The following is a 16,165-nucleotide window of genomic DNA, read 5'->3' on the forward strand; positions in this document are numbered from 1 at the left end:
GGTATTTTCGGTAGTGGTTAAAAGCATGGGCTTTAAGGTAAAAAAGACTTTATTCTGACTCTTAGTGCCACTACTAACCATTTATATAATCTCTCTTGATTTTACTTTACTCAACTGTAAAAAAAAAAAGTAACATCCATTTCATAAGGCTTTTGTGACAGCTAGAGATAGTGTATTCATTTAGGGCCTGACACAAGGTAAGCACTCATAATACTCCTAATAATGTTACTCATATGATTAGTAGGAGCAGCAGTAATAACATATGGCCTGATGCCCTAAGATGGCCACAAAATAATGTGATAAATGAAATAAATAGGAGGATGGATGTGCAACAGTAATACCATGTGGTAAGAGGTACAGTGGGGGTGTGGGTAATTGAGAAAGGGAATTTGAGGAGGAAAGAAGCTGATTCGGCTTTAGAACATCAAGAAAAGCTTCCAAGGAAAACATTTTTTAAGAATTTGAGACTTGGGGGAAAGATCAAGGAAGCCTTTCTAGCAAATCGAACAGCATGAGTCAAGAAATGCAATGTGAAAGAACATGGGAAGGTCAGGTCGTTTACCCAAGGTCACCTGGGTTGATGGAAGTGGGAGCAACTTCAGAGCTGAATGTTCAGTGAGCAGTCACGATGCCTTTCTCTAAACCCTGAGAATTTTCCGTCTCCCCTGGGCTAGAGTCGTTCTCAGCCGTAAAAAAGCATGTGTTAAATAAGTCCATTCATCCTGTAGCAAAGATAAATTGTCAACAGCACTTTCTTTCCTTGCCTCGAGATGCACAGGCATTTCTAAAAAGCAGCTCCTTCGTTGACACAGTCATTTAATTTTTCCGATGGCAGTATTCAGCTGTCCCAGCAGCTGAAAACTGGGGAATTTTCATTTGCGTGTGTAGGAAAAGAAGAGAAAATAAGGTTTGCAGTGAAATAGAAACACTTTGCCTCAGAGACTGCTCAGAAGCCTGAATTCAATTTGCTGCTACTAGGGTGGGCAGACTTATAGTTAAAGCCTAGTCTGGTGTTGAGATTCCAGCAGGTGGAAAAGCCTCCAAGACTACTCCTCTAGGCCGGCGTTCTCTCCTGATTAGTGCTCCTTAAGCAAGGGTCGTATGAAGAATCCAACCAGGAAGTGTGTGTGCAAGAACTTCTGTGTGGGGGCTTAAAAGCTATTTGCCTTAGCAGTTGCCTGAGTCCGGGCTGTCAGCGACTCACAGAGCATGCCTTTGCTAATAAGTCCATTGTTCAGAACTGGAGGGGCTTTTTCTCCGTAGAAACCATCCCAGAAACTGTTTGGGGGTTTCAAGGGCAGCCCAAGAGATCTGTTTTACTGACATGGTGTTTGATTCCCGCTGCATCCAGAAACTCTGTGGTGGGTTATAAAAGCGAAGATGGTAGTTTTGAGGTGGCTTGTGGATGTAATCTCCATACTTTAGTTTTCGTATTTCTGCATAAAGTAGAGAAGAGTGCAGGAAGTTGGTCTGAGATACTTTTCTGGGGGAGGTAAGGAGTGTTTTAAGAGCCGACACAGAGAGGACTTGTTTGAAGGCTGAATCTGCTGCAGTGTAAGCTTTGCAAGGGCAGGAATCCTGCCTGTTTCGTTCACGGCTTCATACCAAATACCCAATATGTTGCCTGATGTACAACAAGAAGTTAAACTCTTTTTTTTAAGTTGCTATTTTTTGGGAACTTAAACTCTTGATGGGTGAGTTAATAAAGCATACAATTAATTCTCTAGATCAATTGTATGAGCACCATTTAAGAACAATGTATGTTTTTCTTAAAAATCCTGTAAGCAGGACATCAGCACATTCAGATGGATTTAAGAAATAAAAGACCTAAACAATTAAAAGCAAAATCAGCTTTTTTCCTGTTGATCCTACCCTTCACCTCAGAGACAGTTAAAACTAGTCTGGTGATTTTTTAAATGCATTTACGAACATTCATAAAAACATACACATTCATAGATTTCTCTCCCTTTATTTATTTTCTTTTATTTTTTTCATCATCATAAGTGCACTCCTTAGTCCCCCATCCCCTAGTTCACCCACCACCCACCACTTCCCCTCTAGGAGCCATCAGTTTACTCTCTAGAGTTAAGAGTCTGTTTCTTGGTTTCTCTCTCTTTTTTTCCCTTTGGTCATTTGCTTTATTTCTTGAAACCCATATATGAGTGAAATCTTATGATATTTGTCTTTCTCTGACTGACTTATTTTGCTTAGTGTTATAACTCTCTAGCTCCATCCATGTTGTTGTAAATAGCAAAATTCCATTCTTTTTATGGCTGAGTAATATACCACTTCTTCTTTATCCATTCATCTATCAGTGCACACTTGGACTGCTTCCATAGTTTGGCTGTTGTAAATAGTGCTGCAATAAACATAAGGGCGCATGGGTAGCTTTGATTTAGTGTTTTTGTATTTTTGGGGTATTTTTTGTACCCAGTGGTGCAATTTCTGGCTCATAGAGTAGTTTTGTTTTTTAATTTTTTGAGTGACCTCTAGACTGTTTTCCAGAGTGGCTGTACCAGTTTGCATTCCCACCAAACTGTACATTTCCTTTTTCTCCACATCCTTGCCAACACCTATTTTTTCTTGTGTTTTTGATTTTAGCTATTCTGACAGGTGTGAAGTGACAGATCATTTTAGTTTTGATTCGCATTTCCCTGATGATCAGTGATGTTTGAGTATCTTTTCATGTGTTTTGTTAGTCATCTGGATGTCTTTGGAGAAATGTCTGTTCATGTCTTATGCCCATTTTTTAATTGGGGTGTTTGTTTTCTGGTTGTTGATTTATATAAGTTCTTTATAAGTCTCGGATACTAACCCTTTATTGGATATGTCGTTTGCAAATATCTTCTCCCATTTCATAGATTGCATTTTAGTTTTGTTGATTGTTTACTGTGTAGAAACCTTTTGTTTTGATGTAATTTCGATAGTTTATTTTTGCTTTTTTTTTTTTTTAAGATTTTCTTTATTTATTTGCCAGAGAGAGAGAGAGAGCACAAGCAGGGAGAGTGCCAGGCAGAGGGAGAGGCAGGCTCCTAACTGAGCAAGGAGCCTAATGGTGGGACTCTATCCCAGGACGCTGAGGTCATGACCTGGGCTGAGGGCCGACTCTTAACTGACTGAGCCACCCAAGCATCCTTATTTTTGCTTTTATTTCCCTTGCCTCCTGGGACATGCCTAGAAAAAGTTTGCTATTGCCAGTATAAGAGAAATTACTGCCTGTACTCTCCTAAAGGATTTTTATGGTTTCAGGTCTCACATTTAGGTCTTTCCTCCATTTTCAGTTTAGTTACCTTTGACAAAAGAGAAATGACTGACAATGGGAAGAAGACAGTTTTCTTCGATAAATGGCATTGGGAAAATTGGACAGCCACATGCAAAAATATGAAACTGGACCACTTTCTTATTCCCTTTATTTTATATAAATGAGGTCATTTTATATGTACTTTTTTGCACCTTGCTTTTTATCCCTTATGAATGTATTTTAGAGCTCACTTCACGTCAGAACATATAGATCTAACTCATTCTTTTTAACTGTTCCACAAGTGTGTTAAAATTTATTAATTTCCCATCAGTGGATGTGTAGGCGTTACCAATCTTTTGCTGTATCTATCTGTATTGTTTTTAATGCCCTTGAACACTTTCCTTTGTGTATATGTATTCCTTTTTTTTTTAAGATTTTATTTATTTATTTGAGAGAGAGAGCGTGAGAGGGAAGAAGGTCAGAGGGAGAAGCAGACTCCCTGCAGAGCTGGGATCCCGATGTGGGACTCCATCCCAGGACTCTGGGGTCATGACCTGAGCCGAAGGCAGTCACTTAACCAACTGAGCCCCCCAGGCGTCCCTGTGTTCATGTATTTCTTTTAGAGAGCTCCCCAAAGTGAAATCGCTCCATTTAAAAATATTAGATTTATTGTAAGATCAACCTCGCAGAATACTGTAGTGATTTGCATTCCCATCAGTAGGCTGTGAGAGTAGCTTCTACTCCTTCCTTTCACCAACACGATACATAATTTTTCTTTTACTATTTTGCTAATTACAGAAATGCACTGTCACTTAATTTGCATTTTCCAGATGATTTGGTAAGTTGAATCTCTTTTAAGTTAGTTACTGACTGATTTAAAAGTTGTTGGCATAAAATAAATTTAAAAAATTTAAAAAAAAGTTGTTGGCATATATTTATCCTTGTACAGACACATCTTCACATATGTGGTGCTTTGTTTGACAACTTTGTTCTATTTTTCTAATTCATTTCTGAATATTATATTCTAAATATTAATCCTTTCTTCTATAGTTTGCAAATACACTTTGTTCTCTTCTGCTTGCTTTTGAACTTTAACTCTTTTCATAAAAAAGTATTTGAATTTGCAAAGCACTGTTGATTTGACTTCTTACAGTTAACCTGTCTTCCTTCTTGAAATATTTTTCACATTAATTTTCCTAAACAGTGTACTTTCCTGGTTTGCCTCCCGACGCACTAGTAACTCTTTCTTAGTATCTTTTATAGGTTCTTCCTTCTCTGGCCTCTAAATGTTAGAGTTCTTCAGGGCTCGGTTCTTCATACTTTTCTCAAATGACTTTCTCACTTAATGAGATTTGACCATCCATAGTTTTTGTGCCATCAATCTCTCTTTAATTAACAGCTCTAGATCATAGCTGTCCTCTAAGCTCCAGACCACAAAATCCAATTTGCTTCCTTGACAGCCTCACATAGGTGCCTCTTAAGAATCTCACATTTCATGTACCTAAACAGAATTCTCTTGCATACCTCACCCAGCCCCTACTCCAAGCTTCCAGGCTCTCCTCTGTCTCCGTAAGTGGACCTGCCATCTACCACGTTACTGAATCTGGACACTCTCTGTCACTCTCAGGGAGAACTACCATGTTAAGCTGCAGATTTAAAGCTTTAAAAAAGAAAAACCAATCAAGGTGCCTGGGTGGCTCAGTGGTTAAAGCCTCTGCCTTCGGCTCAGGTCATGGTCCCAGGGTCCTGGGATGGAGCCCCACATGGGGCTCTCTGCTCAGCAGGGAGCCTGCTTCCCCCCTTTCTCTCTGCCTGCCTCTCTGCTTACTTGTGATCTCTGTCAAATAAATAAATAAAATCTTTTAAAAAAAAAAGAAAGAAAAACCAATCAGCTGATATTGAAAATATGGAATTCGATCTAAATAAATGTGAAACACAGAATCCAACACAGGGGCAAAAATGTAAACCACAGAAATGAAGAATGATGCCTGAACATCCCGCTGCATGTTTAAAATTTGGAATTTGAGGGCCATCAGGCTGGCTCAATCAGTAGAGCATGTGACTCTTGATTTCGAGTTCATGCATTTGAGCCATGGTGAGGGTAGAGATTACTTAAAAAAAAAATAAAAAGGAGAATGAATAGAATTTGGAATTTGTTAAGTGCAACTTCATTTTCCTCATGCAAGGCATTCATTGGCAAATTATGTCATTCTATGTTATTAATAATAATGATTATGATGCCCAGCATAATTCCAGAAATATGTGCCAGTTACTGAATTTAAGAACTTTGAATGCATTATTGCATTTAATTTTAACAACAACCAAATAGGTTGCTCTTATAATTATCATGATTTTAACAATGAGAAAACTGAGGTTTAAAGAGGTTATAGAACTGGCCCAAGGTCACACAAAGTCTTCATGATTGTCTTCAGGCTAATGAAAGATTAAAACACTCAAAATTGAAAATTATCTTGCCCTTAAAAAAAAAAATCTTTCCTCTACAATGTATAGAGGACTTAGTCTGCAACCCAAGAATCACACTGGGGAGAGCCAGGACATGACAATACTCCAAAACTTTGAGACCTTTTTCTTTTAAAAAGAATAGAATAGAATTTTACTTTGCCAGTTTGAACTAAAAACAGGCCAGTCTACCTCAGTGGTTTGGAATAGTTTGGTCCCATTCTTGTAGTCCTTTGACTCATGCAAAATTTTTATTTATTTATTTATTTAAATTTATTTATTTATTTGAAAGAGAAAGAGTGTGTGTGTGAATGAGCAGGGGGAAGGGCAGAGGCAGAGGGAGAGAGAGAATCCACAAGAAGTCTCCCCTCTGAGCTTGGAGCCCCATGAAGGCCTTGATCCTAGGACTCTGAGATCATGACTTGAGCCAAAACCAAGAGCTAGCTGCAGAACTGATTGAGCCACCTGGGCACCTCTGCCCTCCTTTTTTTTTTTTTTTTAAGATTTATTTGCAACATCTTATTATTAAGCAAACATATGGGCAGCCAATGAAATAAAGTATGTTTTTGCCAGACAGTCTTATTGGACTTTGACCACTCAAATTGAACGAACTAACGTAGAATGTAGCAGAGATGTCTGCAGTCATGTTTAGGTTTTCTGTGAGATAAGCATCTTTTTTGGAATATCCAGCTCATGATCAGAGTAGAAGTGAATATACCATTTGGTTGGCTGATGAAGTAGTTTGTCTAGATATGTAGGTTACATAGCCTTTTAAAAAGAGCTTCCAAACATGAATTATTGTCATATATATGTTTCTTGGGCAGTTTTAATTTGTATGCCCATATACATTAGGAAGAGGCATCATGCCATCATGTGGACAATGGATTCTAAGAGCTTCATCCTGGGTGTGGACTGATTCTTAGCAAATTTGGAGCCAGCTTCTCTCTCCTTGTGACATCTTTAACCTGGCTCTCTAGTTGTTTTCCCCATCCACCAATCTGTCTCTTAGTCTGATAGAAGTCACCTTTCCCACTCTAGGAAACTCCCATCAGACATAATGGCAGAGAAGGGAAGAAATAACCTCTAGTGGGAAGACACTGGCTGCATTCCCACTCGAGTCTGGGACAAGACAAGGTTGCCTTGTCACCTCTGCTATTCAACATTGCATACAAAATCCAAGTGACAGAAGGGAGAACTATGCAATATAAAAATTAGAGAAAAAAGAGCAAAACTGTGACTATTTATAAACAACATGAAAATCCACTCTAAACCATGAGAACTAAGACGTTTGACAGGATGTCCAGATACTGAATAACTAACCCAACATTCAGTGACTCCTACATACTAGACATCATCACTTAGAATTTAGATTAGGAAAAATACCATCATCCACAGGAACAGTAACTAAAGTTACTAAAATGAAAATATAAGACATATATTGAAAGGAATTTTAGAACCTTAACTGAAGGAGAAATCTGAGATCTTGTTAAGGGTCCACTGTGGACAGCAGAAGAGGGTACTAAAACATCCAAATTTTTCTTTGGAAGTTATAGGAAACTCATCAGAAACCAGGTTTGCAGATTCTGGAACTTGATTTATTAGGTTCTAAGGTTTGATTTGCTGTAACTATTTCCTGAGCACCTAATGTGTCAGGCACTGTGTATGAGGTGGTAGATGGAAAGATAAATGAGAGTCGGAATCTCTCTGAGCTCACAGCCTAAATGAGGAAAGAGACACATAAGTACATAATTACAGTACAGTGGGCATTGCTGGCGTTGTGCACAAGGTTTAATGGGAGCCAAAGGGATTGCTTCCTAACCAGTCCTTTTCTCATCATCACTGATGCTTGAATTCCTGCAATGAGAGAATTGTACTACTCAGTGAGCCTGCTCAGTGGTTGGGCAACTCTAGAGTTGAGAAGGTCTTCCTTATATTGAGGGGAAATCTTCATCCCTATGACTTCTGCCTACTGGCCCTAGTTCTGCTTTGAGCAAGAGAAAATAAGGCTACATCTTTCTGTATGTTTTAGTTCTATGTCCCTTCTGAGGCTTTTCTTCATTATTCCATTACTCTCCATGCAATATTGTTAAAGGTTTGGAGAACAGGATCATGTCCCCCTATTTGTAACCTTTGTTATTATTTTTTTGATAATTTTTTCTTCAAACTGTGGTCAGGAGACCCCTCCCATTAAAATCACCTGGGAACTGAGTAAAAACACAGATTCCTGGACCCCATTCACGGAATTGAGGCAAGTTAAGGAACATAATATTTTTGCCAAGATGATTCTTACACATGTTCAAGTTGGAGAACCATAGACTCTGACCCCAGTGGATTAGAATCGTCCAGTGTGTGCTGGTATTGACTGTGCTTTTGGGTTATGACACATATTATAATTCTTAGGTCCTAAAGATTCTGTTAAAGGGTAATACTTTTACATGATTGAACTAGGAAAATTTCTTTGGAAGTTGCCTCAGCTCAGCCATTCTTCAAGCCAAGTGATTCTAGCCACTTGGCGGGGTGAAGTGTGATCATATATGCTGTGACCACATAGTGTGGCAGGAGATAGGAAGAAGCCATCCTATTGTGATTTGGAGTCCATTGGGAGTTTGATTCTGGAGTTGTTTTTTCATTATCTTTGGAAAAATGTCTAGGATCTTGCCAGTACCATTCTCTGCTAAGTGTTCAGAGCCTAGTAAAGTGCCTGGCACATTGTGAGGCTTGACAAGGAGTAAAGCAATGTTTCTGCCCCTTTTCCCTGGTCTCGCTTCTCTTCTTTTAACTATCTTTATGAAGATTAGCCCCAAAGATCCAAGGCAGAGCAAGGATTTTTGGCACTGACAGTAACCTTAGAACACAGATTTTTCTCTAGATGAAATCCACGGAGGATTCCAATTTTGGCTTCTTGGGTAAATAATCTCTGCCCTGCCTATCTCACTACCTCATTGTGAAAATCAAACTAGGTAATGGAGGTGAAATTGCTTTGCTAACTGCAAAGCTCCATCCTCAGGGGAGAGATAATTATGTTATGAGAACAGACTATTTATAAGTTAGGTAAATAGCTAAGATTGCATGCTTAGCAATGCAGAGATGGCACATGGAGTTTAGCTTTGGGGATGGATTTCTCTGCTCTCAGGCCAGGCTTAGGTGTCTCCTGTTGGTTCTCCAGGTTTAGACCTTGCCCAAACCTAGGACACTCACCCAGTTCCTCAGAAGACTGAGAACTTCTGCGAGCACTTCCCTAAGAACTTCTTGTCAATCTAACTGGACTCTTGGCTACTGTCCTCCATTACCCACCCTCAGTCTCCCCTGATAAACAGCTTTTTTTTTGTTGACTTGGGGATCTCTAGAGCTGTGCTATCCAATAGGGTAACCCTCAGCCACATTCCAAGGATTCAATAGCCACATATTATAAGTAGAATATTTTCATTATTGTAAAAAGTTCTATTGGGCAAAATAGCTCTAGAGCCTTCTCTCTGGAATAAGGCAGTATATGCTTTTCCTCAGACTTACTTATACCAACCATAGCTCAATTAATAAGCCAGTTCTAATGGATGTGCTATAGAAGTCTTTGGCATTTCCATGCACAAGATTAGTATGCTTAGGTTTAAATATGAAATCAGTAGAGGTGGAAAATAATGAGGATAGAGAAAAATTGAAAGTGAGAAAGAGGCAAACAGAATGAGGGTTCCACTAAGAACAGTAGGAGAAAAAAAATTCTTCTAGGCTATTGCTTTTTGTTGTTTCCCTTATAAATAAGTTATCAGAATTTATCATTGTATGTATTTTTTGCTGACTTGCTTATTATCCATCTCCTCAGTTAGACTGTCCATACATGAGGCCAGATAACAGGTCTATTTTATTCCCAAGTGTTCCCCTAGGGGAGAGCACATGATTCAATTCGAATACTTATTGGTTGAACGGATGGACGCTTTTATCAGACCCTGTTGCTCACCTGGAATGTGTATACTTACAAGTTTTCGCCTCTTTAAATAAATACTTATTAATCCCATAACCAGAATCATTGTCTTTTTCACGGTGCCATCACTTGCCAATTTTCAATGTCAATACACCAGCATTTCCCTTTTAAACAGAGATTTTCATACTGTGGGTTGGAAGATGACCCACAGATGAGACAATAATTTAGGTTTGATTTTACTTTGGGTGCTTAGAGGTTTCTGCTAATGTTGGAAAGTTGTTTAACATTTAAAAGCTATTTTGTGGCCTTTGCCTTGTATTCTGGAGGTTATAGTTGGATTCAACATTTAACGCATTGTTTTGAACCAATGCAAGACTTAATCTGGGTGAATCAAAGATGGGTGAGGATGACCTTGTCTTATCTCCCCCAGCCTCCTCCAGGGCTTGACTGGCAGGCCAAGCACAAAATGCAAATGCAGGGTCCCTTGATCAAAGTGCAGGTATAAACTTCCATCGAAAGTATTAAGATGTAAAGCCTTTTTCTTTCATCTGCAATTTTTCTCTCAACTTATCATGGCATATTTTCTTTTCTTTCTTTCTTCCTCAAGAAGAAAAAAAAAATAAATGATTAGCAAATATTTACCATTCATCTGTGTATTATCCAGTGCCAGTTTTTAGTGCAAATATGAGAGCATTTTGCTTGTATGGAATCACCGAAGTGACACAAGTCACACAAATCCTATTTCACAGTTTAAGTGTGCGTGTGTGTTTTGTGTTTACCAGACGGCGCATGAAACTTATGCAACCGTTTGTACTTCACCTCTTGATAACACACACGCCCCACTAACACTCTGCCGCCTTCAGCTTCCTGCTCAGCAAGGAAGCACTGAAAAGGGAAAAGGGCCATGGTTGGCCCTATCTTCTCCGTTCTTTCTGTGCTGATATTTTTAGCAGAAAGTGTTGGCTAATACAGTGGAGCAACATGAGTGAGAAAAGATGTGATAGGGTTTTTTGGTTGGTTCCTCTTTCTTAGCACAGCACTGCCTTTCTCCTGGATTGGACAAGGTCTGGTCAAATAGACTCTGTGACCACTCAGGGCTGTCTGCATTCCCAGTCATTCAGTCATAGACGTGCTGGTAAGAAGCATGAGCACAGGATTCTGGTGGACCCGTGACCTGTGGGAATTCAGTAAGACTCGGTGGTAAACATGTTGTAGAAGTTGCTGATAGGCCATGGAAAAGAGGAAGTGCTTTCTATATATAATGTGTTCACCATGCATTTGCTTGGAGTCTTAGTAAACCCTAATGCATGGTGTATCTCCCAGAATTCTGTGCTTGTGGGGCATCATTAATGTTTTGAGGCAGAAAGGAGCTATGGCATACACACACATGCACACCTAGCCTGTGCACCCAGGTGCCCCCTGTCACTGAGGCATGTTTTATTTTCCCTTCAGACCTCATAGGTTCGAAGATAAACTTCCTAAGAATTTCAAGATGGCAACACTGGTCACCATCTGGCTGGCCCATCTGTCTGTGCTGGTCACACAACCATGAAGCTGGCCTGCTCCCCCCACCCTGCCCCGTCATTCCAGTCACAACCTAAAGCATGTCTCAGGAAATATCCTGCTTGTTGGGATTACACCAGGAACATGGGCAGAATAACACTGGAAGAGCTCCCTTTGCCTTGAGTTTAGTAATCAGGTGGCTTAAGCTGCCTTCCAGGATGCCCTCTTCTGTGCAGAAGTGCTGAGGCAAAAGCGTTATTCCCTCCACTGAGACATTTTTCAAGGAAAGTTCCCGCCCCTGAGTTAGAAGAAGGTGGGCTAAAGTGCTGGGGTCTGGCACACCTGGCTGTTAGTCCCAAGACTGGACATTTACTATTGATAATAACCTTTAACGTGTAACCCAGACATTTCTGGGTGCCTGTTCCTTCATCAGTAAAATGGGAATACTAGTAGAACTCGCCTCTTGATGTACTATATGCTGGCCAACTGAATATTAAAAAAAGAATCATCTCGGGCTTTTGTGAAGGTGAAATCTCTGTGCAGAACTGAGTCCAGTTCCTGCTGTTACCCAGAAAGTGCTCCCTGAACGGAAGCAGGTGCAGTTGCTGTTATTACAGTTGTATATACAACATCATTCATATCTTGGTTAAACAAACTTCTCCAATTATTTTCTCAACTTCCTGATAAGCATTTCTTAAGAAATGAGTCAAGAGAAATCTCTGTGTTCTAATCACTGCCCTCAGACAAGGAATGCAGAGCTCCCTCTGCCAGAAGAAAAAACCCAGAGAGGAATTAAATTAAATTAATCACACTGTTTGTAAATAATTGTTTAAGCAACATGAGACGAGCCTTGTTTCCTGGGTACATCGTGCCCTGTGCTCAACAGTTGGGGCTGTTATGTTGAATACGCCTCTGGCTTTTGAATTACCTGTAGGCATGTCTCAGACCCAAACTAAAACATGGTAACCATGTCGAATGAATTGGGTGCGTTCTGTGTGTGTTTGTTTTTCCCCGTTGGCTCTGCAGGCACACTTGTTGCTAGGGTGCGAGGGCTCTGTGTATCAGCCCCCTGGCATGGGTGCCCACAGCACAGAGGGATGGTGTGTGCTGCTCCACGGGGCAGACTCCCAGGGCACACCAGCTCTAGAGATGCCTGAGGTGGTCTGATGTCACGGACGCAGTCAGTGTGCCGTTCTGACCCTCGACCTTGTATCACACTAGAGACATTAGGAGCTTTTAATAGCTGAGCCTGGGTTCCACTTGTAGAGAGTCTATTTATTGGGTCCACTTGGGAGTCAGAAATGCACATGTCTTAGGAAGCTCCAATGTACCACCGTACTGAGACCCGCTGGTATAGAGGAGAGAGTGTGAAGCCTGTGTCAGTCACCAAGCAGCGCATCATCTCCTGTGACACCAATAAAACAAGGAGGTTGTGGGGCACCTGGGTGGCTCAGTTGTTTGGGCGTCTGCCTTCGGCTCAGGTCATGGTCCCGGAGTCCCAGGATCAAATTCCACATCGGGCTTCCCAGTCAGTGGGGAGTCTTCTTCTCCCTCTGCCCTCCACTCTGCTCTCGAGATCTCTCTGTCTTTCTCAGGTGGATGAATAGAGTCTTAAAAAAAAAAAAAAAAAAAAAAAAAAACGAAAACAAAAAAAACAGGGAAGTTGGAGGTAATGCTTCAAGTTTAGGGTTTGTTCCGCAACTTAAACTGCTGAGATGGTGTGGGTCTAACCCATTAGTGCTCCACTGGGGACCATTTTGTACGCCAGGGGCTATTTGGCAACATCTGAAAGCATTTGGTTTCCAGCACCAGCGGGTGCTACAGACACCCAGTAGACATAGGCCGGGGACGCCGCTCAGCCTCCATCAATGCGTGGGGTAGCCCCCGACCCCCACTCCAGCAATAGTGGTCGGGCCCCAGATTTCAATAGGGCCAAGGTTGAGGAACCCCGCTTTAAACAACTCTTCTGGGCTTCACAACACAGAATCTCCTTACCACGGCCAGGGCCCCACAAGAGGGGTCTTTCCTTGGTGCCAGGAGGGGCCTGTGCTTTCCCTGCCCACATCCGCGCAGCTCTGGCACCATGTGGCTCCTCTCATGTTACACCCATTGCCAAGACAAGACAGGTTCAAATAAATAAATAAATAAATAAACAAACCACCCTGTGATTTTGTTTGTAGAAGGCGGTTGGTGTTATTGCTGCGAAGAAGGGCCCGGAATTTCTGAGGGTAGCGTGCCGGCAGTCACCTTGCCGACAAACCCTTTCCAGCAGGCAGGCCCCCAGAGCTTGTTCCCTTACAGCATGTACTTGGCAGCGACACAGCCCTCCCGATTTAGTCAGAGCAGCTGTTCAGGAAGGAATCGCCTCCAGAGCACACAAGAGACCCACTGGAAAACATACTCCTTGTAAACGCGGGTTCGGTCCGCAGCGTACGGAGGCAGGTCCCCGGCCCATAGAGGTGGTAAAGCACTGTTTTATACTGGGGGTTGACAAACTAGAGTGTGTCCAGAAAAGGGCAGACACCGAGATGTTTCCTTGCAGAATTAATGACCTGGGAGCAACCATGTCAGGAACAAGGGATGCTAAGCTTAGAGCGTAAAGAAGATTCAGGCCGTAAGCACTGATTTTATTTATCTAAGGACTGTTACAGGAGAAGGGGGTCTGGCTTGTTCTGCAAGGTCCTAGGGGAGAGAAGTAGGGACAGAAGATTGAAGTTTTAAGAGTCCGTATTTCAGCACAGAATGGAATGGACTGCCTCATTAGGGGGGTGTTCCTAATAAGGAGAATCAAGTAGAGAATGAGTAGAATAGAACAGAAGGAGAAAATTGTATGACCGTCAGCCACATCGAAGTGATGATGGACATCGGTCACTGGAAGCTTTGACTGAACTGTCAGCATAGCCCAGGAGGTGGCGGGTTGTCTAAAGGGACAACCTTCCTTTGTGGCTGTGTGAGTTACAGAACTGCCAGAAGTCTTCCCCTCGGTACAGTTAAACTCAAGACAGAGCAAGACCTATTTCAACCAGCGTACTATTTCTTTTGGTTGAAGCCGGACACCTTCTGGAAAGATTGCCAGTGGGAAGAAATGTGCCAGAGGTGATATTGTTCATTTCAGGGGCCATTTTGTTTTGGTTCACGACTCCTCGGGCAGTCTGTGGGTGGAAAGCAATTTAGACTTGTCTAAGGAAGAAAATCCCTCCCTAGGCTCTGTAGATGTTCAGTGCTCCACAGCTAATTTGGTGTCTGAGATCCCATTTGAAGAAAACATTGTCGTCCACCCATCAGGATAAATTTCTATTGTTCGAGCCCTTCATATGAACACAATTGCTATCTAAATATATTTATGAAGAAGGACCCCAAGGCTGGATTTAAAGAGACACCGCCCTCAATGTGGTCTCCATGTTCTTCTTTTTTCACATAGAGATGTCAGGGCCATGACTTCAGCCTCTGGAAATAACAAGGTGGGATCCCAGCCTAGAGGGAACCAGAGTCCCGGTAGAGCAGCTTAGTGTTGTGGCTAAAAGCATAGGATGTGGTATCTCATGGGCCTGTTGGACTTCAGGTCCTGCTGCCTTGAAACTGTGTGACCCTGGGCAAGTTGCTTGATCTCCCTGTGCCTCTGTGTCTTCCGGGGCAAAATGGTTCTTGCCTCATAAGATGGTGGTGAGGTTTGTGTGAGATCTCGTGCATATGGATCGTGGAACAGGTAGGTTATTGATGAATTGTGTTCTCATTCTCATTCTCATTATCACGATCATCATCTTTTGAGGCAAAAATCAGGAACACAGGTTTGTAGAGCAAGGCTGCGATTGCTGGAACACTGCTTCACTGTCAGAACAGGTGGTAAAGGGAAATGGGTTGGTGCCACCTTAATATCCTTCTGATAAGGGGCAAGATAGTTTCTGAGCACTGGGGTCAGAAGTACTTCACCTGCAAGGACAGGGGAACTGTGGAGAAAGGTAGGCAGAAAGTTCTAGCTGCTGCCCTGCTGGTAATGCCGTGAAATCATCTGCAAGCCCTGAATGAGGAAGCCCAGTAAACGACTTCTGATTATAGAAACAAACAATTGAGTGCGCTCTGGGTGACAGTCAAACAAAGAGCCAAGAACCCACTTTTCACGAAATGATTTCTGAATGTCTTTTCTTGTTTCCCTGCCTATTTCAGGTTATTTTTAACAAGATTCCTAGAAACATTTCACAGTTAGAATTGTTCTTGGAGAGCCTTTTATTCTGTAAGAAATGAGTGAATCCATATTTTGATAAACCTGACAAACACATATATTTGGTGCCGGCTCCTGTTCCTTTATTCTTTCCAGATTTAGATTTCCTTTGCTGGCTGCCTTAATGTCATTTGTTCCTCCCTTTGTGAATGGGCATTGGCTGCTTTCAAGTTTCTGGCTTTGGGGAAAGGAGTGTGTGTGTGTGTGCGCGCACGCGTGCACGTGCACGCGTATAGGGATATACACACATATACATATATGTGATTGTCATGCATAATAATTCGTTGTTTCAGGAATAACTTGATTTCCTGGTCCAGACAGCCCCCTCTTCTCCCCTTCTCCCTCCTCTTCCTCCTACCCTCCCCCTCCTCCTTCTATGTCATCATCACTGTAGCATCTACCATTTACTGAACATTGCTTCATTTTTGTTATTATTATGTTCAGTTAGCCAACGTATAGTACATTGCTTTAAATGCCAGGTATTGAGCTACTTGTCTTACGTGTACCATCTTCTTGAATCTTTAATACACTCTGTGGAGCAGCTGTTATTATTATTCCCATTTTACTGATGAAGAAACTGAGACTGAGAGAAAATAATCCGGCTGGTGGCTTACAACTGGTGAGGGTTAGGACCAGGGTTCTCACACCGCATTCATCTGATTTCAGAGCCCTTGCTGAAAACCACTAAGCTATACTCCATACTCGTTAACTGAAAACTTTGGAAAGAATATAGAACTTCTGGCTCTTAGACACGAGAAAGGCTTCAGAAGTGATCTGGTCACATCTTCCAGCCCAGGCAGTGGTCTCTTCTGTAACTTATCTGACA

At 41.7% G+C, this 16,165-nt stretch overlaps 1 protein-coding gene across 1 annotated transcript in view; it reads left to right on the forward strand.

Annotated features, from left to right (window-relative positions):
• The window catches only part of LOC111141197 (5-hydroxytryptamine receptor 4), a 48,745-nt gene that overhangs the window by 25,077 nt on the left and 7,503 nt on the right, over nucleotides 1-16,165 (forward strand). The gene's annotated exons all lie outside the window — the stretch shown is intronic.

This window comes from Enhydra lutris, unplaced genomic scaffold, assembly GCF_002288905.1.
Source record: "Enhydra lutris kenyoni isolate GAN:26980312 unplaced genomic scaffold, ASM228890v2 scaffoldscaffold5, whole genome shotgun sequence".
Classification (NCBI taxonomy): domain Eukaryota; kingdom Metazoa; phylum Chordata; class Mammalia; order Carnivora; family Mustelidae; genus Enhydra; species Enhydra lutris.